Source organism: Dryobates pubescens, chromosome 22, assembly GCF_014839835.1.
Source record: "Dryobates pubescens isolate bDryPub1 chromosome 22, bDryPub1.pri, whole genome shotgun sequence".
Lineage (NCBI taxonomy): Eukaryota > Metazoa > Chordata > Aves > Piciformes > Picidae > Dryobates > Dryobates pubescens.
The window spans coordinates 9,356,795-9,383,869 of record NC_071633.1 but is presented as its reverse complement, the minus strand read 5'-3'; the positions used below and the strand labels follow the sequence as shown (position 1 = coordinate 9,383,869).

At 41.1% G+C, this 27,075-nt stretch overlaps 1 protein-coding gene across 4 annotated transcripts in view; it reads left to right on the top strand.

Moving 5' to 3' along the window:
- Positions 1-551: 551 nt before the first annotated feature.
- The window catches only part of TEAD1 (TEA domain transcription factor 1), a 147,589-nt gene continuing 121,065 nt past the window's right edge, over positions 552-27,075 (top strand). For 3 of the 4 annotated variants that reach the window (XM_054171815.1, XM_054171813.1, XM_054171814.1), the window contains exons 1-2: positions 552-839; positions 1,519-1,671. The gene's annotated coding sequence lies outside the window, so the exon portion shown is untranslated. Of the gene's footprint in view, positions 840-1,518; positions 1,672-27,075 lie in introns of those variants that run through there. The other variant, XM_009896507.2, reaches the window with a different exon arrangement.

Here is a 27,075-nt window from a genome sequence, read left to right as displayed (position 1 = left end):
TTGGGTTCAGGGTGGGTACTGTGGACCCCTGGCATATGCTATGCCCATGTTTATTTGGGATGTGATGTCTAGCAAGCCTTCCTGCCTCTGGGCTCTCCTGAGCCCCAGGCTGTTGTGGGCGGCCTTCCAGGCACTTTCCTACCTTTCCTAGGAACTGGCTTGGGTACGTTTGCTTAGGGTTCAGTGGTGCACATCAGGGTTTAACACGTGTTGGTCCCCGAAGAGCCTCCCTGTCCAACAGAGTCCAGAATGCAACCAGCTTTTGTGGCCCACAGCAGACCTCTGTGGCCGCCCAGTACTTTGCAACTCCGTGACAAGGCTCTGCACACCTTGTTGCGGACCCCACCACACGGCAGGACAGGGCAGCTGCCCAGCAAGAGGGAAGCGAAGGGCGCAGCGCCCCAAATCCCGCTCCGCTACTGCCGGGCCCCCTCCCGCGGGCTCCCCTATGAGGTCAGCGCGGCGCGGAGGCCCCGCCCGCCGCCCCGCCCGCCCGCGGCCGCAGGGGGCGGCGGGCCGCGCTCCGCCCCGCGGCCGCCCCGCTCCCGCGTTCATTTCATTCCTCCCCTCATTCCGCGCATTCCTCGCATCGCTGGCGCCGCGCAGCCCGGCCGGGAGCCCGGCCCGCCCCGCCGCCGGCCGGGCAGCAACTCATCCTCCGAGGGGCTCCGTCCGCCGGCCCGCGGCAACCTACTGCCGCGGTATAAATAGCCGAGAGACGGATTAAAAATAGGCGCGGGGCCATAAATAGCCAGGGGCGGCCCGGGGGCAGCGGGCGAAGTTTTGCCGTCGGAGCGCGGCGCGCTGGCGGTGCGCGGAGGGGGGGCCGCGGCGCGGAGGTAAGAGGGGGCCGCGGTGCGCACGCCGCGCCGCCGGCGCTTTGTGCACTGGGGCGGGGGGGTTGTGTGTGGTGGTCGGTCCCCGCCGAGGGTCGGCCCGAGGGGTAGGTGGGTGGGGGGCCGGCGCCCCCCTGCAGGTGCTGGGGCAGGCGGGAGAGGGGCCGCGGCAGGGGGAGAAGTTGTTTCCCGCGGAGTTTGTGGCGCTGCGGGGCCGCGGCCGGAGCTGCAACAGGCGGCTGCTACCCGCCCCGCGCCGCTCCGCTCCCCCGCGCCGCCGCCGCTGCTCGCACTTAGTTGCCTGAGTCACGGCTCTGCGGCCGGGCGCGCACACAGGGGCGCGCGCACACACAGACACACACACACACAGACACACACACACAACACACGCAACACACGCACACTGCACACACACGCGAGCGCGCACCGATTCTCGGCATTTTTCACATATTTTCCACGAGGAGCACGGAGTTCGGCGCGGCCCCAGGCTGGCCGCAGAGACTCGCAGCCCTCAGGAGCAGTTCCCGGCGGTGCGGGCTGCCGAGCGGCCCGGCCCGGCCCGGCTCGGAGCTCTGCTCGGTGCGCTGCTCCGGGTTCTGCCTTCCTTCCCCCCTCCCTTTCATTTTCCTCTAAAAGATGAAAGAAGGAATGTCCTTTTTCGCTGCTTCTTCTCCTTCTCCAGAGCTGCTGCTGCTGCCGCTGCTGCTGGTTAATTGCACATTCAAGTGGAAAATTTTCGGGAGTCAGCAGAAACATTGTATCCAAAAAAGACAAAGTCGCAGTTACTACAGCACCGAGGAGTTTGTCCCTGGAAAACTTCCTTTCGGTAGGAACCGTAGGTGTTTGGGTTTTTTTCTTTTTTCTTTATCCGAAACGTTTTAAAGAGATTTCTTCTACAGATGTCCTCGGCTCTGGTGCGAGGCCGGTGGCAGCCTTTGTTCACAGAAGGAGCGTTTTCAAAGGAAGTACACTTCTGAGGGGGAGGGAAAAGTTCTACAGTACGGCTTTTGTAACCAAATTACAACAAAGCGGCCCCCTCCAAGCAGCTAGGCGAAAACAAGGAGGAGAAATCAAGCGAGAGGGGAAAAAATATCTCTGGTTTTGCCAAGTAAAAAAAGTTTGTGTTCCCACCTCAGCCGAGCATAATCCTAGTCATGATTTTTCTCCTTTTGAAATCTGTTTTAAGTTGAATGGTGTTGCAGTGTAAAAATATTTATGAAACAATGAAATACCAGCCACCCACGTTTCTCGGGAGAGTAGTTAACTTATTAGAAACAAGTGCCTGCCTTTGATACGAAGAAATGAAAAGTGACCTCCAGAAGTGCTGGAAAGTTAGGGAGCAGTTCTGTCTTGTGCTGTCCGAATGTAAATGGCTCCCGGTGTTTTTCAACTGCTCGTTGTTGAGCACCATCTGGGAAAGAAAGGCCAAGAAACATCAGATTGCACTGGCATTTTCTGATGTAAAATAGTATATATAAGAAATGTAAGCTGAAATGGCAGACCCTCAGGGGGGAAAAAAAAGTACCTATACAGCTGTAGTTCTAACAGAAGCATATTTGCTTTCCTTAAGTGCTGATAAAGTTTAGAAACACAATATTGTCAGTTAGCGGTTTTACAGAGATGTCCAACTTGGATAATGGCAAAGTTCGGAGCTCTGAGGATAAAATCCTGTTTAGCTGAAGGTTCAGTTATGTGGTACATCTAATATGGAAATCTCTGTGGGAATGCCTTTTACAGGAAAATTAATGTAAATAAGTGCTACCTGCAATTGAATATGAAAACAGAAATAATTATAATTACATTAGAACTTAATTTAAACTGATGTAGGGTTCTTCTTATAACCCTGGATTGGGAATGTGTGCCTGTAATGTATGATATATTCTGTCTCTATAAATAGTTGGGGAATACCATTACATGGATATTAGATTGTACTGATGGTGAGATGGTGCTATCAAAGACGACACACGCATTTATATGAAATTACTTCTGGGGATGGGAGTAAATCTTGCGTGTTTGTGAGTGTGTGTGTGTATATTTGCACGCACATATAAGCATACTTTATTGGGAAATAAAAATACAGGAATTAGTACTATGAATGTTTTCAAAATACAGAGTGAAAGATTTTGTATCTGGCTCACATTTTGAATGTGCAAGTTTAAAAAAATCATCTATTTGAAATGATTTTCAGGAAGGGCAAACTTTTTTGAGATGTATTTATTTTTCACCATCATGGTAAAATGTGTCTTCTGACACTGTACTGTTTTTTAATTAGGTCATGAGGCATTTTCTATACCAGTAAGAATAATTCTACATTTTCTTCAGTTGAGCAAACAGAAGTTTTGGATGCAAAAGCATTATTTCAATTTTTCTTCTCAGTAATCTCGAAATACCTTCGGAAAGTACTTTATTGCTAAACATGTTAGGTATGTTTTGAGCATCAGTTTTACATAGCTGCTTTGGTGCAGTAAGTATTATTTAGCCTTTACATCAGGAGAGTGTAACAGCAGCTCTGGAGATTCAAATTGAGGCTTTATATTCTGCACAATTTCTTAGTGCTGAGTGGGATGTATGTGAGTAATGAAGCAGAAGAAAAATTTTGGTTTGACAGGAGTCTTGGTAAAGACAGCCTTTACTTAAAGGAGTTTTAATTAATCAGCTAAAAAGAACAACAGAAACTTAATTGTGAACTAGACCCACCGTGAATTTCCAGCTGAGAAATGATAGCATGTTGTGATATGTGGAGATGTGTTAGCATGTGTGTAACGTGTTTGGTGTAATTGGCAACTAGCGTGGTGGTGGTGTTGCTGGACGATGGTAGTGGTTTTGGATATTGTTAAAGTGGTTTTTAGGCTTTGTTTGTTCATGCCTGAAAAAGTTAAGCTTGGTGAAGTCACATGCAGAGGGGGGAAAAGATTTATTCCTTTCTTTTTTGAGCTGCCTCTGCAGATCATATGCGATCAAACTTCCAAGATACGGTAGAGGTAAAAGTGTAATAAAGACTGCTGGAGCTACACATAAATTCTGGTGTCTTAAAAAAAGTGGAAGGTAAAAATAGGTAGTTTTGTATCCTGTCATACCTGTCAGTTTTCAGTCTCTAAAGTAGGATGGTTACACTGTTGGTCTAAAAGTAAACTGATTTTATTGGAAGGTGCTTAAGACTGTTTCCAAAACACAAAGATTTTGTGTACAATTCTGAGTGTGTCTGCTTGCGAGGTTACCATCAAACACTGTTTTGAGCACATGGTGCCTGACTGCATATACACACATGCATAGTCTTTATCTGGTCTTTCTCTGTGATGTTAATATTAATGCTGTGTGTTTTCAGAGTCAGTTAAAAAAACCCTGTCTTTCTAAAGTGATCCCATTTGTTAAAGAAGATGATGTTTGCTGGATCCAGTCCTTGCTCAGGGTAAAGTGACTGGGATGACTCATAGGAATAAACATTTGCTGGATCAAATGCTAAGATAGCATATGCTTTATGTACATGGGTAGTATGAGATTTGATGTCTAAAGAAGGACATGGGTACTATTCTGTGTCTTGGATTAGAAAGAATATAAAATTTGACATACAGGCTTTTTCAAGTTTTACTGTGGGCCTGTTGCTTGTCTAAAACTTGCAAGCAAATTTCTCTTAAAAGTTTGTCACTCGTTCAAATTTTGCGCTTATTCATAGCGTGTGAAAATATGAGGTGAGGGGTGTCTTTTCAAAAGCTCAGATTAATTCCATCAGCTTCATGTGGCCTGTTGCTGTATTATGTTGGCTTTAATAAGGGTGCAAATTGGCCGTTTAAAAATTATTTTAAATTCCCCAGTTGAGCAGAGGGCCTACTTTTGCATGAGAGAAATAGTCATTACTTATTTCTGGCATTTGAGATTTAATTACTGTTTTGTCACCATGCTGCACTTCGCCATTAGTGCTTGCCTCAAGTAGGAATGCTTTGTATTCCTAAACTGCAGTCATTTACTATTAAAATAAATAAATAAATAGAGTCCTAGAACATGCAAGAGGTAAATCATCTCCCTGAAAGAAATGGCTGTTAGAGGTTTTGTGGCAGTTTATGCAAGTACTGTATAATTGAAATTGTATCCCGTAATATATATGAACGGATTCATGGTGTAATTTATTGTAAGGCCAACTGACTCCAAGCCACACTGAAGACAACATATTTAGAAGAAAAATCTCTGCAGTAAATTCCCACTTTATGACTATATCTTGGTCTCTGTTCTTGCACAAAACTGCTTTTGACTTTTGCAAGTGGAACAAGGATGGAATAATATTTCCTGGAATAACTTTGTTTGGTTGTAATGATTGCTCATTTCCAAAACGTAAGACAGGGAAAAATTGCAGACTTCAGTCTTTTGAGGCGCCAACTTCAAATCTGCTTCTCAGATTTGTCGCATAACGTTCAGCTAGTTTTCTATTTTAATGCCCTGAGCCTCTCTTGGTTTTGCACAAAATCATGATCCCACTGCAATTGTGAATTTTGTCTTGTTACTGGTAAAGCCAAAATGTCTATGTTGGTGGAGATTCAGCCACTTCTGTAGTATATCAGGTTATTCAAGTTCCACCTGAACTGTATAGATTTTAAAATACAGGGACTGAAGAAGTGGAGGAAAGACAATGAGCCTGTGTCAAAATCTGGCTCCTAAGAAATAATTTGAGCTACTCTACACAGGAAGTCTATGAATGTCTCAGAGTAACCCATCATGTGCTACATGCCCTTATTTGTTAGATGATTTTTTTTTGTATGTATGTTAAGAATGTCATGAAAACACGCAGTGTGTGTAATGGGTTTATAGCTGCTTGCCTGGCTGGTGTGGGGCTTCACCACCATTGCCTAGTCCTTTCAGCTTGTGTCTAGGTTCATCGGAGGCAGCCCTTTTTACTTTGGCTACTGTCCAGTCTAAGGTATCACCTACAACTTTTTGTTCTTTGTCTCCGAGTCATTGTTTACTGGAACAACGTGATTATTCCCTTTGCATCCTGTTGTACCTTTCCAAATGGCCTTCTTAGATTTCTAGCTCTTATTAACTCTTCACTAAACTTTTGAATTGGTGACAGCCTGTGTGGCAGCACAAGCATAGGAGTGAAAATACAAGTTTATTTGCTAGCAGGTCAGAAGGTAGAATGTGAAATCTGTGTGCTGGAGAGGGGGAAGGGAAGGAAAGTTTAGGATTATGTGTAAAACTATTAAACTGCTATTGACTGGGAATCTAAAACAATGACGAGTGCTGTTGTTTTTACAGATACATGAACTGAAAACTGCTGCTAATGATGGGAAATGTTAATTATGTGAGAACATATTGAACTTATATTCTCTGGCATGAACTTTTTTAAATGCATCAACTGTGCTGCCTTTTATGCACACAGCTTTCTAATTATCATAATTCAGTACAGCTCTGGCTTTTGGAAAGAGTTCAAGTGCAATCTCAACTTAACATGAAAGGAGAGTATTTTTTTTTCTGTTGTATTTTGTTTTATTTTTTAAAAACTAAGAATGTTCAAGAACCATTTGAAAAGATAATCTAAAATTGCTACATACTTAGCTGGGCATAAATCAGAAAATAAATAAATTCCCTGTGGCTACCTATCAAAGCAGCACAGATTATTAGAACAGAAAGTTATCTGTTTCTCTCATTATGTCTTTCACACTCCTACAGAACACAACTAAAAGCACATTTTCATAACCGAATACCATGGACATATCTACTATGTGTCAATTGACAATAGTTTTTATTTTTTCAATTTTGAAAATAGAGTGGATTACCATGTTAAAAGATTTTCTTTTTTTACTTCCCCCTCAAGCAGTATGAAAGTAACAAAGATGATTTAATTTTCTGAAAGAAAGCAGTAAGCTGACTTCTATGATGCCTTTTTTTTTTGATACTAAGCAATTGTTTCTGTAACATACTGAAGCCCCATTATGAATCTTCCTTATTGGTCGGTATTCACACCTTGTCTTTGTGGAGCTTGAAAGTATATGTACCATGTCTTACTAAAGATTTTGAAAGTCTTGTGGATTTTGATTGATTATTGTGTGATATTTTTGTTTCCCTTCAATGAGAGTTAAATGTCATTTGCACTGGAATTATCCTTTCACAGATTTTATTTTTTTTTTTCTTTTTAAAAATTATTTTATTTTGGGTGATCAAATTGTTAGTTTCCACCTCCCCCATTTTACTCAGATTCTAGCTGCAAGAGAGTCAGATTTATTTTTTTCATACTTGTCTTTTCCTTTGCTACAGTACACGCTACGTTTCTAAAATGCAAAGAAAGCCCCAGTGAAACAAAATGACTTCATTTGAGCTGGCACTTAAGAGCAGAATTCACTTCCATAGTGCTGAAATAAAAGAAGCCAAGTGTTTTAAATAGCCACTCCCCTAGGCCAGAGTGTTTTTAGAAAAGCTCATTGTCTAGATTTGAGCTGTAGCAGTATGCCTGCCTCTGTTAAATCTCCTGATCCAGACAGCTCGATTTCTAAAGTTGACATCTGGTTTACTCTTTGTTCACCTGTTTAAAAAAAAAAAATGCAAATAGGCGAGTGTGCCATTGCCCTAGAGCCCTGCAGAAAATAAAAATGCTGCTGACAGTTTGTCAAATACTGCTTCCACTCGAAGACTGCAGTGGCCTATTGTTATGCCAGCAACAGGCAACAGAAGTTGTGGCACCATATGGCTAGTATATGCTTCAGATAAGCTATCTGTTAATTTAGCTTATCAGTAGCGTTTTGATATGCTTCATGTTTGAATCACCAACCAGTATGGCCTTGGGTATTTCTGGTGCCAGATTATTCCTTAACATTATAGACATCGCAGTTATTCCCTTGGTGGAATCTCTTGCCATTCATTCACCTCACGGTGCTGTGAACAATGGTGCTTATTTTTGGAATTAGCTGGTGTGGTTTTTTACATGGTTGTCTTTCTGTTGGGAGATTATCATTCAGGAATGACATTTCAGTTTTGAGAGGAGAAAATGTCAGAACAGACTTTGGAAGAAAAAGTAAATTCATAAAGGTTCAGTGGATTAAAGCCTCTGTTATGTGTATCTCAAATTAAAAAATAAACCATGTTTGGAGACAATTGATGGAAGAAAGGAAATTCTATTTGTATTTAATTTACCAACACCATGCATACACAATTTTATCCTAAAACTGGCTTACAGTTTAAAAGGCAAAACTGTCAACAGTTTAATTTTCCACATCCCTGATTTTTACTTTTATTCTTAAAAAACCCAACTCAAACCTTTAAAACCAATCACTTCCCTATATTTGTTATCAGCTGATCTTTAAAGTTATTTATTTCTGCTTTTTCTACAATCAACTGAAAGCCTTGTAGAAGAGTTCCAAGAGTCAGTGGAGGTTCTTTCATCTTCCCCCTACCCCTACTTCGCCTTGGCTGTAATTATTTTCTTGCAGAAAAAGTCTGAAACCAAAAATACAGTCTTCCATTCAATGCTGCAGTGATGTCCTTAGGGTTGCATCTGTCTGTGTTGCTCTCTGACCTTGCAGCACATTCCTCTGTGTCTTCTGCCCTACAGGCTGTGTCTTGCTGTTCCTTATAGGGCACTGCATCTGTCTCTGGTTGCCTGGACCTTTTTCCTTGGGTATGCATTTACTTTACTTGGCCAGCACTTGATAAAGGTTTCTTTTGTTTGGATCCTGGTGGCTTTTTGTTTCCCTCCATTTGTTATCCATCTTGCAAGGTACTCCTTATCCTATCTCTTCTGCTGCTGCACTCAGATGTGGTCTTTCTATTGGGTCTCTGCCCATCCTGACCACCTTACTGCTTCCACTCTTTCCTTGCCCTGGCCATTGAAAAGAAAGGCTCACTTGTGCTTGTACAATGTCTTTTGTGTCCGGGGTCCTCATCGACCAATAAAAGCGACCAGATTCTCTCTCAAATGTACAGTCATCTTCTAAATTTGTTTGCTGACACTACTTCTTTAGTAATGAAAGGAAATCAAAAAGAAGAAAAATTTTCTCCAGTCCCTTTGGAGCACAGAAATATGGTTGTGAAAGTGTGGCCGTTCTTTAGTATCCACTGAAGTCCACCCAGCTGAACTGCATGGAAGAAGCAGGAGCTGGCAGAGGCCAACCCGGCAGGCAGTGAACAGTTTGGTGGTCACTTAAAATTTTAAATGTTTTAAACTTGGATTTAGAGTTTAGATCCATGATGTGGCTCGTGCAGTTGGATGTTAATAGTATATTTTTTTTTTTGTCTTCTGGCTCATTGGGGTTTAGACCTGTGATTTCTCATCCTCTTGTGATTAGGGGGAAGGTAAGCAAGGAGGCTGGGAAAGGAGAGTTTCTGAGACTTCCAGTTCTCTCTGAGGCATGTGTGCATCTTTCCTAGATGTAATTTTTAAGTGCTTAACTGGCAATTTTCAGTCCACTAATGTGTCTAGTTATCGCCCATAATGAGTCTGGCTGTCCTTGGACTGATGGGCCCATTAAAACATAACAAATCTCTGTTTATTTAGTACAGTAAGATGCATCTTTCACTTGCTTGTGGGGTTTGGTTTTGGTTTGTTGTTGGTTTGTTTTTGTTTGGTGTCTGGTTTTTTGTGTTGGTTGGTTTTTTGATCAGAGCCTATGAACTTTTAGTTGACTTGATATCTGCTTGATGTGGCTTTACTGGTGTTTCATTGGTTCCAGTCATTGTTCTGTGATAGCAAATCCGTAGCTCCAAAGAATGTGCCTTTTGCTCTTTAAATTGACTCTTACTTAGGCATAGTAATTTCTTGTTCAGTTTCTTGGCATATTTACTGTGTGGTTACTGACCAGTTGTAGATAAGCAGTTGAAGGACACATTTGAAAGACAGTTTTTAAATATGCAGATTCCTATATACCAATTCACTTTAGCCTTTAGCTTTAGTTGTTTTGGTTGCTTTTGGGCTTTTTGGTGGTGAAACAATGACCCATCAATAACTTTATCTTCCAAAATCTGTGAAAACAATACAAAGAAGTCTGAAGGGTAGTAAATTCTATCATAGTTCTTGGTTGCTTGGGAAATTAACTAATATTCTGGCCTCTGAGATTTTGGAAACAAATTAAATAACCCTTTTTTAGGTAGAAAGCTTCTTTTAATGGTTCTTCTGTACTAAGGAAAGTACAGTATTGTAGGTTATTTATTTCTGGGCATGCAGTACAGGGTGAAGAGCCTGCAATTCAGCTAGCAATGCCTCTGTGCCCTGAGGTAAACTCTATTTCACAAAGGGAATTTTGATTATGGTCTACTGCTCTGTAGCATAGTGGAGGCTTCAAGAGGCAAGTGGTAAATGCTACCAAAGAAAAGCTGGATTGGAGCCACTGACGTCATCTAAGTAAATCTGCTGTAGGACTATAGCCATAAAATGACTGCCAGCCACTGAGCGCACTTTGGCCGTTTCTTGTCAACTGTTTTAACTGCTGGATTTTTTTTCCCCCCTTTTTTTTTTCTTTCTCCTCCAAGCAACATGCATTTAGTTTTCTTTTTTACCCCCCATGTGCTAGTTTTGCACATGGTGAGATACAGAAATGCTAACTCTCCCCTCCCTCCCTGCAGCACTGCACATAGCATATGAGTAGCTGCAGCTTGCAGTTCAGAAATTAAAAAGTAAACCAGTACTTTTCCATACATGAGCCTAACAGAATCAAGCTTCCATCACAAGCTGTTTTCTAGGTGCAAGAGCCTGGTAGTTCAAGTTACAGCATACTGATGAGATTTGTGTTGTGAGCAAAAAAAACCCCATTTTGATGCACTGGAGGACATGCTTCCCTCTAGAAGAATAAACATGTAAAGATGACTGGTTGTGAATTCTGAATTATCACAAAATGCCTGTGTGTGAGTGCATACGATCCAGTGCTAGTCATAGCTTTGAGATTGACCTCTGCTGCTCCAGTGATTCCTGAAACAAAACTTTCCTATTGTTTCAAATGCCCAAATACATTGTCACCAGTTGATCTTTTGATTATACCACGTGTATTAACAATAGTAGCTCTTGGATTCATTGATTAGTATGCAGCAGTAGATATATGGGTACCTAAAGCTGTTTCTAAAAATGCAATTTATATTCCACCTGTCCTGCCCTTGAATTTCAGCTGTGTCAGAACAGCAACAGAAGTACTCAGGTTTTTGACAGTGGATTTTGAATTAATTGTCAACATTATCTTGGATTTCCAGGAAGCTTAGCATACTATTTCTTTCTTTTTTTTTTTTTTTTTTTAAACAGAGTGCATTGTAAAATGTATTTGTAATTATTAGCCAGTGTGTCTCATGACAATGCTTGTTTGCTTGATTTATGCACCTTTTTCTTTTTAAACTTTAAAATAAAAAGTTAAGCATTGCTGGTTTTGAAGTTTAAGTCTTATGATCAGAAATATATTAAAACCAGTATCTTATCCATGAATCATTAGATGAGTCAGTTCCTGAAACCACTACAAGCCTCACAGTTCTTGGCTACAACTGAAAGCAGGAAATCCAGGCTTCAATAACTTCCTTTCCCAGTACTGGCTATAGCAGCGTTAGTGGTTAGTATATGCTGCTCTTGTAAGCAATAGGAAGATGTATGTCTGAGGAACAAAGGCACTCAAGTCAATTTGCTGAAACTGTTTATAATTTGTGGTCTTGATTTGTATGTCAGGATATATTGGCATATACTACATTCTGTGCTGCAGTACATTTTCCAGCAGTGATATTCAGACTATGGAAGAGGGAACACATTATGGTACAATTGTTGGACAAAACCCATCTAATCAGTTTACCAGAAAATGGGAAGATATTTTAGTGATATCATCCAACTCCTGAGGAGTAATGGGACCAAGAGCTGAACACAGAAGTAAATTTAAAATGTTTATTAGCAGTTACTTTGTTTTATACTTGTGCAGCAAACTATTTTTATTCTGTTTCAGTGCTCCAAAAAGGCCTTGAAAAAAACCCAACCCAAACTTGGAACTTGTAAAATCAAAACACAGGAATTGTTTTTCAGTCTGCCTTTTTTTTTGGTAAGGAAAACTGTTTGCCTCCTCATAATCAAGGACACATTGATTATCACTATGTCAGTGGAGCATTGTTTGCTGCAAAATCTGTCTCTTGAAATGTGGAGTGCCTCTACACTACAACAGTCTATGGAATGAGAACATGCAGTATTTACTTTTTTGAGCTAACTGGGACAGATTGAGATGTGGTGCAAGGTTGATCTTAATATGTTTACACCTGAAACTATTCAACCCTTTATCTTACCAAACTACTTTTCATAGTGTTTATCTTGTACCTATTACTTGGTTAATTCAACTCTCTAATTAGCAACACATAAAAGCCAAACCTACCTTGTTTAATTATTCTTTTTGTTCTTCCCTCCAAAAAAAAAAAAAAAAGTGTGTGTGTGTTTGTTTTTTAATAGCAAAGTGGAAAAAACGTAAGTATTGAGAGCAATTGTCCTGGTTTTAACTCAGCTGGCAGCTGAGTCCTGGCAGTCCAGTTACAACAGAGGGGTTTTCTTCTTTCTCTTCTCTATCCCATTCCCACTCCCCTCTGGGTGGCTGAGGAGGGAAAGCCAAAATGTCACTTGAGAAAAGGACAATTTACTACTCTATTGCAGAGATACACAAAGGGAAACAGAAAAACCCAACTCTCCCCCAGAAAGGCAGAGCTGACACAGGTGATTCCATACCAGTGTCCAGTGTGGCACTTCCATGAGTCATGTGTTCGTCAGGCAGTATGGAAGAGGATTGAGTTGGGCAAAAAGGAAAAGAACACAGACTGCCTTGAAGGCAGCTGAATGCTGAGATCCTTTGCATGTGGAGACCCACGTGACTTTTCCTGCCTCTTCTCTTTCTGTGCAATGACATACCCATAGGAAAGACCCAGAGAGGTTTGATCCCTTGCTCAGACAATGGCATTGGAGCCTTCGAGGGACTGTTGAGTTATGAGTGAGGGTGCCCTTGAAGGAAAGGATAACACTCTTCTGGTTGACAGGCTTGCATCAGCACAGATTTCATGGACACTTTTCCAATGGCCCATGCCAACTCTCTTTTCCCCCACAGTAAGGCTGGTAGCATCCATCCAGGGACAGGCTACTGCATGTGTTGTCATAATGGAGCTACACCTGAGGTGCATTGCTGGGGCTTTCAGCCCAGTGGTGAGCACACAAACAACCTACTTTGTTCATTGGGAGGGATTGGGACTTCTTTTATAATACTTAATGGAATGCTGTTGAACCATGGTTTAGTAGTGACAGGTTGGACTTCATGGTTTTTGAGGTCTTTTCCAACCTTACTGATTCTATGATTCTGTGAAGATGCAGATAGTACTTAAAAACATAGTAACTGGTCCACAACTGCAATTCTCCAGCACCAGCTCCTCCAGTAGAGGAAGTTTGTAGAGATATATGTGGTTTTTATATTCAATTTCTCCAAGTACCTGCAGATCTGCTTCTGAAGACAAGTTGGTGTCAGGTGAAGGAGCTCAGTAAGGAGTCATGTCCCAGACAAGCAGAGATCTATGCCATCAAGCTTGTCTAGAGCATCATGCAAGCAGCTATGCAAGCAGCAAGCCTGTTTTGGAGGCAAGCTGGCTTGCCTCATCCTTCCTTCTCTGTCACATTTTAAGTAAAAGGAGCAGCCTTTGTAAGAAAGGCTAGATGCTTATGTCCAGGAAGGAGGCTCCTGAGGAGGCAAGAATTCTTTCTTCCTTTCTCCTTTCTGTAGTAGTGCTTTATTCACAGATGCTGTTCTAGAGTACCAGCTGTTTGTGTATGTAGGAAAAGAATCCCACTCAGGTATGTCCCCTCTGCTATGGGGAACCAGATGCTGATGCTTTAGGGATTACAGCATTCGGTATCATTCCACCTATTGTGGCTTTAACTTGCTGCATTATAATTAACTTATAATAACAATAGTTACAATAATTAACTTACTGAAATAACAAGTATGTTCTTCATGCTGTCTCTGCATCCTGCTTTTGGTACAGAAATCTTTCTTCTTTCTTGCTTTCTGTTTAAAGGAAAATGTAAGCACTTTAGCAGTGGAGAATAGCAGTGAATTTTCACAAGATCAGAGCATACATAAAAGGCTTTGTTCATGTTTGTGACCTTATGAAGTGCAATTTTATATTAATTAATGCTAAACAACTGATTGTTTAAGAACAAAAGGCAAATCTTCAAGTGGTATAAGCATCTGAAAGTTTAGAAGCAGGTAATAGTTATGCTTGATTTCATTTATTTCACTTGCAAAGAAATGTAAATGATTTGGTATTGTTTTCCTAGCTCAACAGTCCTGAATATGGGAATTGTAATGCATAAGATCTGCAGATACATTTTGATCAAGTTCATGCACTTTAAATGTGTATGAACAGAACATCTTTGTGTTACCATCGATCAGAGGCATGTCCTGTTGCTCTAATGTGGATTTTGGTTTGGGATTAGAGGCCTGGGGCTTTGAATTGCTTGCTGTCTGCAGACCAAGTCATCAGTGGCTAGTGATTGATTCATTAATTAAAATCAATTTAAATGGATTTGTAAGCCTCATGTAACAGATTATCTTATTAACAGCATGAGAAAGACACTGTGATCTGCAAGGAATGTGTTGCTTTAGACAAAATATAGCATGATTTTTATGGGGGAATTTAATGAATTGCTCTCGCTGTAAGTGATCTATGCAAATGATGGAGCCTTGCTTAAATCCTCCATTGAATGGACTCTTCCTGTTGAACATGGCTTTAATTTATATTTTTTTTTGTGAGCTTCCTCCAAAAGACTTTAATCTTGCTCCGTGTGTGCATGTGCGTGTATGCATTTGTGTACATATTTGTGGTCACAGACATAGTAAGAATTGTCAAGCTTCTGATACAGTCTGATCTTGGAAGTTCGTGATTTATTTTCTGTAACATCTTTTTCACCCCCTTTAATAATATCCCCAACAAGAAAAATAATGTTCTAAATTACTGAAAACATAATGACAGAAAGAACATTTAATACTGTTTAATCCATGCTCTGCCTGCTCAGCAGCACTGTCTGGAGGGGAGACACTTTGAACAGCTGGAGGGGCCATGCAGGCAGAAGGGAGTTCTGGCAGGAGTGAAAGTGTTGAAGAGATGGCAATAAAAGCTTTCCTGGCTTGGGGAGGAGAGGCTTGCCTGTCATCTTTGCACTCATTCTGTAACTTCTTTTTACATCAAGCTATATAGCATGCTATTCCAGGCACCTGTATATAATATTATGCTCTGTGATCAGGCTTCAATAATATCTAAGCCAAGGTATGAACAAAATCAATGGGAATTTTGATTTGGTTTCAAATAGAGCAGTGTTGTTGCCTCCAAATCATAGCCTTGCCCACAACTTCAATAATCTCTGTACTCTCCAGTCTTAATTTGTAATGCATGCTCTTACAGGAAATGAGTTTTTAAATGGTGCAAGCTATGTTACAGCATCACTTTATGTATATATTTTGACTTTGGAGCATGGGTGATCCTCCTACCGTTCACGTTGGCATGTTGTGAGCACAATGTCTACTACTGGCTCTAGTAAGAAATATGGTGGATGACTCAGAAGTGCTTGGGGATAGTGCAGACAACTGAAACAGCCACTCTTGGGGTTCCTCAGTGCACGTGTGCCTTCCAAAGGCTGTTGCCACCTGCTGCCCCATTCGTTTTCCTTCTCTGAGTCTGAGGCTGGTACAGATGCATTAGTGTGGTTGTGTCCTGCATGGTTACTTTGGTCTGGGAACGTGGAAGCTATTTCTTCATGGACATCACCCTTGATTTGAGGTAGAAAGTCCTTTTGCCCTGAATTACATTCTGTTTTGGCATATACATTGCCCTGAATTATATTAGCATGGCAATTTGAAACTTGAATAGCCATGAAGTAATTATTTTGTGAACCCTTTGGTTTGGGAAAGGAACAAGGGGACTCTTGAACTTAGAATAAATGTCCTGAGTGATAGCATTTCCTTAATAACAAGAGACAAGAGTAAGGCAGGACATAAGCAGGATGTTGCCCCCTCAAAGTGGCAAACTTGCAAGTAGTAACTCCAAGGTAAGAGACAAAGGCCATGATGGCTAGCCCTCTCTTCTAGTACTGAATAGTATACAGAATGCCCTTCCTTCAGCTGCTTCATGTTACATATCCAATTCCTCAGTTGCAGAACCACAGTTTCAATTAATTGACTTTCTACAGCTGAATTTCTACCATAGGGTTCTGGCTAAAAGGAAAAGGACATTGGTGAATAGCTTTTAAATAGCACACTGCGTAACGCTGCCATTATGACTTCAGGGAATAGTTTCCATTCCGCATTTGTCTATAATGTGAATCTTGGTAACATTTGTCTTGTATTAAGGCTGCAGTATTTTTTTCCTGTGTGTGTTGCAAACCTTGTGAAATGTTTTTTATTCTTGCAAATTATAAATAGTTCTGTTGGCTCAACTATCCCTTTTGTAAGCACATGGGTTTTTTATAAGAAGGCACAGTTATAGGGCAGTGTTGTACGAAAGGCAGTTGAGTTTGTACGATAATAAAATTTCCATGGTGTTCTATAAAGGTCAGTGGTATGCAATTAATTGCTGGACTGATGATGGGTGCTGGATAGGAAGTGTTGCTGCCGCATACACTAACTATCATAATTAAGCTCAGGGGTTGCTATTAAAAGCATGGAAAACACATCTGTCACTAGTAGAATTTGTGCTGATACTTGTTTTAACAGTACGATGTTAAATGTAGGTTAATGCCTTAATGTTACTCTTGCAGTTTATAGATTGCATTTTCAAGGAGAGTGTCTGTTCTGAAGCTGGAATATTACTGTCCAAATTAAGAGAACTGCGTATTTAATTTGTTGCTAGCTTTGGGGCGCTTGGTAAGCCAGCCTACTAAAGAAAGAGTCTAGTTCTCTGTATATTCAGCTTTGCTGAATAAGGAGGAATGTGTATTTGAAAGGTGCCTGATACAACTGCACCTGCAAACTTTTTCAGGCTCTGCAAGGTACTTTCATTCTACTTAAGAGTATTCAGAAAAATTGTAAGAGACAGTCAAAAGTTAATGTTTATTTTCCCCCTTTTTACAGCACAAGCCTGTGAGTGCAGCCTACCAGATCCCATTATATTTAATTCTGCTGCCTTGCCATGATGCTGACTTAGACAACTGGAAAGTATTTAAAATACACTGTGTTGTAGGTTCCAGTGCATGAAACTCTTGTAGCAGGCTTGTTATGGTGTGATGCAAACAAGGCATAATTGAGAGAAGCACAGAATGAATATTCTGCTGTAGTAGGCCAGACTGAATAAAAAAATGTCATAACTGTGAAGACTGGGGGGAGAATTTGGCTCCAAAGGAGTCAAAGTCTTAAATGAATAGAGTCTTTTCCACATTCACACCTTTACTTATGCAGAGTCTTTTATAGCAGCTTTCACTCACTGGCAATCGGAGTAAAGAAATTCAGGAAACTCAGATTAGTATTTGTCAGTTCCATGTCTCTCCCTGATTTTAACCAAGTGGATTTACTTGAACTCATCGCCCCCTTTAAGACAAACTGACAAAGATGGTAATTGTTCTTGTTTCTCCTCTAATTTTACATGTGCACATTTTATGGGAGGATTGATTTTTACTAATGTAAAAAGACCAGTTGGCCTTGATTTAGCCCATCTTTTTAAAAGACAGGGCTTGGAAATAGCAGAATGGTTCCCCATGGAATGCTGTTGCTGTTGAAGGCATTGAAATGTGTTGTGAATCCCTGCAGCTAAGTGCTGTGGGAAATCATGAATTAACGTTTCAACATAGGATGCAGAAGTGTTCATAGATTCAGTGGAATAGAGATTTTTGAAGTGATGTTTCAGAAAATTTACCATTCCCCTTGAGGGCTAAGCTTCAGTAGATAAAATTGCTGTAGATCTGAAATAAACAGAACGCATAAAAATATTTTGTAACATTTCTATCTATATATATAGTGAGGGTATGCTAATTTTAGCCACCCCATGTTTAAAGTCATTGGGTTAGAACTCTTCTAATCTGGTGCTTTTAACATGCCTGGGGATTTTTTTCCTGTTTCTGGGAAGAAAGGTGAACATATGATTAAGGCACAAGACACAGGGGCAGAGATTTGCATTTGGTTTCTAGGGCAGAGTTGAGTGAGGAAGCTGAGAGAAGTGTTTCTTGCTCATATTACTAGAGCTGGGGCAGCTGGGGAAAAAAAAACAGAGGGAAAAAACATCCCGTTGCATTGAGTACATGATTCCTTTTATACACCTTTGTGGAAAGTGCTGCCAGTATAAGTGATTGTGTCAGAGACAGATTTCCCTGCTTTGCTTTACACAATTTTCCGTAATTGGCTTGGAGCGGTGAGATTGAGTGTAATTAAGTCTCATAATTAATTAATATGAGAAAGCCTATGCAAAGGCAGAATAAGTATTTCAGATTTCATGATTTGTTCCCCTCTGTAAAATTGGAGTAATAATACCTTGTTACTTAATGCTGTAAGCAATAATTGGGTAATAGTTATAAAGTGCTTCATTATGAAAATGCATGAAAGGCCCATTTTTAGGCAGTGCAACTGATGCATAGGTCTTGGTACTTGCTGAAAAGCTGGTTTTCTTCTGAAGTAACATGCTGAAGCTAGTGTAATTCAGGACCCGAAGAAACACCACATTAGTATTTAAGGCTGTTCACAGAATGATCACAAGGTTTTGAGATATTCTTGCTCAGGATTTTGGGTTTGGTTGGTTTTGGTGGTGTGTGTGCTTTGTGGTTTGGTTTGTTTCTTTTAAATTCACATAATAAATTAAAACAATCCTTAGTTTGAAGTGTAATAACAATTTATTGTTATTATTACACTAACAGTCACCAAACAGGAAAGACAATCATATACATAATTTAAGACAAAAAGTCTCCAAGCATGTTTTATGGTGAACTGTTAAGAGACTTGCTTTCTTGGCATACAGCAATTCCAGATCCACGAGGATAAGGCAAGTTGCAGAGCTCCCTGTATCCCATTCTGAGAATGAGCTGCCAGCAGCTTTTCTTCTTTAGCACTTGTAAAATGGAGTACAGGTACTGACCTTGAGCATTCACTCCACCAATCAGATGCTGAATGTAAACTGAGGGCAGCCTGCAAATAACTGCCTAGAAGCCTTTGTGGAGGAAAGTTCACCTGTACTGCCTGTTTGACATGTTTACAGGTGAACAAAATAAGTCAAAACCAACTGTCCTGATGGCACTGAGGACAGCAAGCAGAGGTCAATAGGTCTCTGCTGGCTAGTGTGTTTCTGGGAATAATGCTTGTACTAGGGATGGGCTGTGAAAAAGCTTGTTCTGATTGCTCCCTGGAAAGGTTCTGAATGCCATGAAACTGGGCCAGAACAGTCAGAACTGATGCTATTCAGTGAAACAGCAAATGGTGTGGTTGCTGAGCCAAGCAAAGGCAAGCGGTTCAAAGCCATGACCAGACCATACCTCTGTCTGCTCTCTGGCTTTACCATACCAGCTTTGCAAAACTGAAGAAGTGCTGGGAACAGCCCCAGAGGAGGAAGGATGAACCTTAACTAATTAGCCTTCCAACTGTGCAGCAAACAGTATTTGTGCCTGGCAGGAGGCCAGGTCATCAATACTACGGGTGAACATCTAGTGAATGGAGCTTGCTTCAAGCAGTCTATGACAGCCTTGCCTGAGTGGCTCTTGGAGGTGTTCTCTGTGAGTGATCACTTGTGGGACTGGTCAAACAGCATGAGACAGTTTGCTTTGTAACTCCCAGCACTCTGGTAGCATCCTGAGTGAAGTGAGAGGGGGATATGTTTGTCTATTGCTAACCTCAACAAGAAATTTCCAGAACTGACTTACTATAGGGATTATAGGAAGGGGATTTCAGGTTATGCCTCCTGTAGATGTAGCACTAAGGATGCTTAACTATTGTAAATGTAGGTTCTGTAAATGCATACTCTTGTATGAGAAAGTTTGGCAGAGAAATGCAGTATTCTCTTTTATTGTTAGCTACATCCTTTTCCTGTGAGAGCTTATGAGAGTGTTTTCATACTTCACATGTTTCCTCTCCTCACTATAATTCATCTGCCAATCTGACCCTCCCAAGGAAAGTAGGCTCACTCTGGTCGTCAAATAGACAAGGGGAGTGTCATAAGGAAGAGAACGGGTAAATATAAGGGCTAACCCTTTCTGTACAACTGGGTTTGGCTTTGTGAGGTGAAGAAGGTGAGAGTCAAAGGCCATCTGTGTATCTCCACACCACTGTAACAGATGTCAGATAAATACACTGTCCCTTTTGTAAACTTCTTTAAGGGAACTCCAGAGTGAACTGTTGTTTATAATGAAGCAGTGGCAGCTGCTGCATAGCTAAATCTGCAATTGAATTGCCATAATATATGAACCTCTTGCTGTGCCACTCATAAAACTGCCCTGAAAGTCATATTTATCTCAAAAGTGGCAGGCTTGGCATGATGCCCTGGTGACGTGTTTTTTTTCCCTAGCAAACCTGAAGTGAAACTAGCTCAACCAAGCTGTGCTAGATTTGAGTTCACCTAACCTCCTTTTGAGAGAGGCTGAAAGAATGGAGGAGTGGAGAGAGTATTGCAAAGATTTTTAGATTTCCCTGGCATATTTCCACTACCCCACATGAAAGATCTTCTCAAAATCACAGTGAAGCTTGAAATATATTTAATAGTTAAATTAAGATCGTTCCTATTCAGTTTTGGCTTTGCTGAGTTTGATGCAGGAGTCAAATAACTACTGGAGACATAAGAAAAACAAATGTTTGGCACTTTTCCCTACAAGGCTGAATGTGAGTCAGTATGTAAGAAGGCTTCCTAATGGAAAATGAGAAAATAATCTAAATTAAAAAAATTCAAATTATTCAGATGAGCTGCTTGTAAATTACACATATAAATATAGTAGTTGCCACAATAAGAAATTTCTCTAACACTTTTTGGCAGACATTAACTTGAAAATAAAGACTGAGAGATAATTACTATTATTATTCTTATTACTACTACTGCTGTCATTTTGGTTTGTGCTGCATTAGCATTAAACAACCCAAGTGAGCTTCCAAAATCTACTGTTCCAGCCTCTGCTCTACTGTAAATACCTATTCCCAGCTCAGTTTTTAGAGGTACAAGACCACGCACAAGATAAGGTCTCAGGCTAAGGAAGTTAGGAGTTTTGCTCAAGCCCTATAGGAACTTGTGGCAAGTCCAGGGTTTAATCCTCACCTGCTAAATGCAATATCAAGGTACATATTGACATCATAGAAATGTTGTATTAGAATCCAGTTAAGTAGATCTTCAGGAGGCGGTCATGGGACAGCAGGATCCTTCATGATTTCCCCTGTTGTCCCCCCCCCCCCCCCCCCCCCCCCCCCCCTTTCCTCCCTTTGTTTAATAACATGCACTGGTTTTATTTTTTTATTTCCTTTTCTGAGAAACTGCACCTTCCTTTCACAACTTGTCACAGTGTAGAGGTGCAGCATCCAGAACCAAAAGAGGAAATGTGCTGATTTTGGCAGTTGACCAAACTGACCTCATTTCTTTGCTATTGGAAGTTTGTGCACTTTCCTGGCAGGCAGGACAGCTGAAAATATGATTGCCTAGTTCTTAGCATTTCTTCATTGAAAAAAATGCTTGCCAGATACTTAAATGCTTTATTCATATCCCTTCTAGTAGCAGAAAATACCTGATAGGCAGCTAGACAGTCTGATCAGAGGGAGCAAGAGCACGATGATTGGATCAAGAGGGCAGAGGAAATGGGGCAAACTTTACACACTTTGTGGCTGAGGACTGGCACTTCCAGGGTTCTGTAGGTCTGGGTGACAGATGGGTACTGTAATGGAATACCTGTGACCTTGCACCTGCGGGTTCTGTCCCATTTCTGTGCTACCCAGGTTTCAGAAACATTCCCTGCCTCCCCATGGTGCATGGGCTGGCATCCCAGCAGCTGAGCAGCTAGTGAGCCATCACCCAGCACAAAATTCTGTCAGGGATTGTCTTTCATCAGAGCACTACTGCCTGCTTCCCCCTAAATGAAGCCTGAGACTGGAAACTTGTGGTGAGTGAGGCAGGTGCATCACTAAATTAGATTATTGTAGGCATGTACTTTGGTTTTGGCTTGCCATGAGGTTCTGGTGGGAGCAAAACCTGCCAGTGCAAAAAGGACACAACAGCCTGATAGACTGATTTACAGCTGACCTGCAAAAAAAATGGGAATTATTCAGAGTTGTAATTGAAGAGTCAAGTGAAAATTAAGCCTTGACTTCTTAAGTTAAAAAAATCCCCAAAGTGATTAAGAATTCCAGGAAGATAGCTAGCTATTTTTCCATGTAGATTTTTATTTAAATTTGAATACTGCTTGTGTGATTGTATCAGAGGTTCAGCTGTATGTGTGCATTATAATCTCCTAGAAATATGTAATCTTCCTAGAAGAACTTGACTGCAAATCACAGAAATCTTTTACTATTTTCCACCCCTCTTGAAAATGTTTTGGGTGTGTCTTGTGCATCAGAAAGGGGTGAGATTATTGTTTGAAATTGTTTGGCCTTGGAGAATGTGAGAGCCACTGAAATAGTTTGGTAAAGGAGTTGAGCTACAGCAAATGGCGTATTTCCCTTCACCAAGTTCAATGTGTGAGAACTTTCTTTTCCCGAGCATGATTGATTCTGTCTTTTACCTATTTTCTGAGGTTACCACTTCTGGCAGACCACTAACTATTTTGATTACTTTTGGAGACTGAAAATAAAGTGACAAAAGCAAATCTGCTGCAAACCTGCAGATATGGGTGCACTCCCAGAATCTACTTGAAATACTCGAGAACTCCTGCATCACATATGACAAGCAGTTTATAGTTAAATTATATCAGGCTCTTCCTAGTAAAAGCACTGCAATAAGACAGTTCCTCTTTTGGGACATGAAACAACCTTTTCAGTATATTTATTCCACTGGAGATGCCAAGCTTTGAATTCATGGAATAGTTTAGGTTGGAAGGGACCTTAAAGATATCTAGTTCCAACCCCCTTGCCATGTCCAGGGACACCTTCCACCAGACCAGGTTGCTCAAGGCTTCATCCAACCTGGCCCTGAATGCCTCCAGGGAGGGGGAAATCCATGACCTCCCTGGGCAGCTTGTTCCAGTGTCTCACCACTCACTGCAAAGAATTTCTTCCTAGTATCCAGTCTAAATCTGCCCTCCTCAAGCTTAAAGCTATTCCCTCTCATCCTATCACTACAAGCCCTTGTAAAAATTCTAGTAACAGCTTCTTAAAGATTGGTTAGATTAGATGTTAGCTGTTTAATTATACAATTTTAGGTGTAACTGTAAATAGATAAAAACCTCAGCTAGGTACTCAGGTATTTCCAATAAAAAAGCCCTGCTTGAAACTACTTTCAGTTTTGCAGGATGTGCAAACTATACAGAAACACTGTACTTAAGTAATTTATCATATTGCATGTGCCATATGATACAGCTATGAGATGTTTTTAAAAGGCAAAAATCAGATTATCTTTGACTGTGTCACCAGATGGTGTGTAAGGGGCAACAGAATTACGGATTATGAGACATAACTTTCACTCCTAGGTAACCTGACAGACAAAACCTTTGTGCTATATAAAAACAAGATACTTGGGGACTGAGTGCATGGCAGAATTACTTTTTCCTACCCACAGAAATTCCCCTTGACCAGGAAACATGTAGTCGGAGAAAGAACTGTGCAATCAAGTGAATATATTTCTACCTTACTCTTACTACTGCTTGCATTTTTTTTAACATTAAAACAGAATTATTATTTTTTTTAAATAATGTAGTTAAATGTCATTAATTGCTGTAATTTGATCCTTGATAATGTTCTTTGTATAAATATACACTAGAAATAAAGCTGGGAGGGGAGGAAAAAAAAAAAAGTAAAGTTGTAATCTTAAAATGAAAGGCCTGGATGTAGGCAATTTGGTTACCTGCCTGTACTGGTGTAAATTTTGATTTAGCAGAAGCATTTGCAGGGAAGGCTTGAGCCAGAGTCGGTACTCCAGGAAGGGGAAAGCAGAGTGGAATTGTCAGAGTGGCCAGTGGTGTCTCTTCCTTCTCTGAGTCCGTTCAGGAAGTTGGCAAGTGCTCATCTGGAGTCAGGAGGATCATCAGCATTTTGACATGGCAGTATGGTGGGTTTCAGTATACACATCTGGTGCAGAGAGCAGCCACAAACCCCTCCCTAGCTTTCAGGCACCCAGGTAAAGGGGTGCTGTAAACCTGGCACCATTCCCTGACAGCAGCAGGAAAGGCAGACATGCGCCTTGCTTTGTGACAGCCAGGAGGCCTGGGAAAAGGCAGGTTTTAGAAGTGCAAGCAAATGTAAATTCTGAAGAGACATATTGGGTTGCCAGAGAAGAGCTGTCTGCCCCAAGCACTGACAGCCCTGTGCCTTTAAATTGATGCGTTCACATTAAAGGGAGACATTTAAATAATGCAAAGAGGTAAACTAGCTTGAGTTATGTGTGGTTTTAGCTGGGTGACTCCTACTGCCTTTTATGGAAATCTCATCTAAAGTCCTGCACAATTATCCCCGAGGGCAAGTATTAACCCCATAAAAGAAAGGATATCTACAGTTACACATCAGCCATTGCGTATCTGGGTGATGGCTGTGGTTGACTTCAGCTGAAGATGGTGCTTTATTAGAGCTGCTGCTGGTAGCTGGATAACGGGAAGCTGTGCTGGCTTCCTTTATTTATGAAAGAGAGGGAAACTCTTGAGGCAGTGATTAACTCATAGCACTAATTAAGAACTTGCATTATTCCACAATAATGAGGCACTGTTCATAAAGGAATTAAATAAAGAACAGGACCTATAGTGGCCTCACTTTTGAAGGCCATGAGCCCAGCTGGGTGCTGAGGGGCGGAGGGGGCTCAGCCAGGCTCTGAGCGTTTCACTGTGGAGCCAGGGCAGAACGTGGCCTCTGCTCAGCGAGTGCAAAGTTGCATTCCCAGGGCTCTTTGTCACCTCCCTATCAGCAGTACTGCCATTGCTACCATGAAGATGATGTCTTCACTGTCCTATGTGTCCCTTGGGCTAGTGGGGCAGAAGCGGGAGCCCTGGCACTGCTGTGGTGGCTGTCAGAGTTTGGTTTGTGCTTTGGCAAGCCCTTTGGGGCCTACTGAAGGAGAGGCTGTATCAACTGCTGGTTAGTATAGGAGGCTTGTGAGAAAGTTGCTTATTGATTGAACCACTGCGCAGAGCGCTGAGTTAACATTGTATTAGCTGATGCATGGAAGCCTCTCACCCACGGGCTGCCTGTAGCCAGAGCTGCCAAACCTTCCTTGGATTTATTAATCAGGTGATGTCATGAGTCTGGGCCAGTATGTCTGCACTGGCCTTGGTGCCTGTCAAAACCGACCTCTGGAAAAAAACATGTGCAATGGGAGTAGTGAGGTATGGTCTGCTGTGAGGTGCACATCCATGTCTTTGCTCTTCCTGCTCTGCCCCTCAGGAGGAGCACTGGGCTCTGCAAATGTAACCACTGAGGCCTTGTCCAGATGTGTTGCATTAGATAGCAGCAGTGTGCTTTCCTGAGGTAGGAAGAAAAGTACTGCCCCTGGTTGAAGATACAAAGTGAAACTTAAGGCGGGGACAAAGCTGGAAGGAAGTCCTGCTTGAGAGTGAGCCAGAGTGTCACAGCCATATTAATAACCTAGGAGGGATCTTAACAACTGCTTGACCAAAACACAAGAGGATAGAATCCTGTGTACATGGATCATGAAGCTTTGGACAGGCAGGAGCTGCTCGTGGTACACAGCTTCGATGAGTCTCTCTGGCTTTTCCCAGCCCAGGGTTTACAGCCAAGAAGGTAGAGCAGCACTAACAGATCATTTTGAACCTTTGTGTTTTACATTAATTTACTTTCTGTTCTCGTTAATTAAGAAATTGCTTTCTGTGATAGAATGAGCTCAATTTCTCTCTTCCATTCCTTTTTAGGTATCCCCTTTCTCTACAGCTTTTCATTTTTCAGGAGATAAAAAGAGAAAAATGTCATTATAAAACAAAATCTTTGAACTTAAAATGCAGGTTGCTTAAATTATGCAGTTAAAGGATAAAGAAAATCACAGAGCAATTTTAACAAATTGCCCTTAACTGGATTGCACAAACAAACCTCTCATAAGAAATCTTAGAAAGGTGTGTTTGAGGGTGTAATCTTACCTTGTGGCTGAGTAGAGTTAAACTTGTTTTTCAAGTTGGTTGTGTATAACTTTCTCATGCTAAAGATTGTGAGCATTCCAGAAGGAAAAGAGTTCAGCTGTAGCAGGAGTTTGATGGTAAATGTTGATTATTTCCAGTAATTCTGGCTCCATGTCCACGTACAGTACTTCATACAGTGACACTCCCTTTGATCTGTATTCTTACTGGCTGAATTTTAAAATATATTTATATATATATATATTTATGAAATAGCCTTGGTGTTTGCAAGTTATTTCATTTTCATTGGAACCTGAGTATACCAGACCAGGCACAGTCTGCTCACCCCCCAAATACATTTGCCTTTCTTGTCAGATGCAAAGCAATTTGTAAATTTCACATGTGTGAAATAGTGGCATACTTAAACATTCCTTTTTGGCAAACATCAGTACCTCAGTCTGCTGTTCAGAAAACCTGTGCAGTTGCTGAATAGCTTTGTAGGGTGACCAGCAGACTTACTCCAAGATCTATAATTCCCCCCCCACCTCCAATACATATTTTTTTTTAGTAGTATTTATGCAGTGTATGCAAGCTAATGTAAATATTAAAAGAACTGCTATGTATGTAAGAAAGCATGATGCTTGCAAAACTTTTCTGTACAACAGCTAAGCTTATGTATGTAAGAGAACTGTTGATGCTCTATTACAGTTTAATTTGTTAATGAAACAAGATGGACTGAGCTCTTACTACACCTCTTTGGATGTTTGAGGCTAGGCACAATTAATTTATTTACTGTCTGTGTAGGCGTATGCCAGCTAATGTACTGTAAGAGCTTTTATCTTTATGCTCATAATGAAGAGGGGCAGGTTTTTGGCAATTATACAAGGATTTTCTGATGACTCATCGTCTCTGGATTGTAAAACACTTTCTTGTAAAATCAAAAAAGAAAACTAGTTCCTGTTAGAAGTGGGCTCAGAGTAGTTTGTCCTTCACTATCAAGCTGCAAAGCAGAAAGAAGTAAGGAATACTGCTTTCCTTTATTTCAATTGTAATTGGACCTCTGCTGAAATCACAGAATGTCAGGAGCTGGAAAGGGACCTCGAGAGATCATCTAGTCCAACCCCCCTG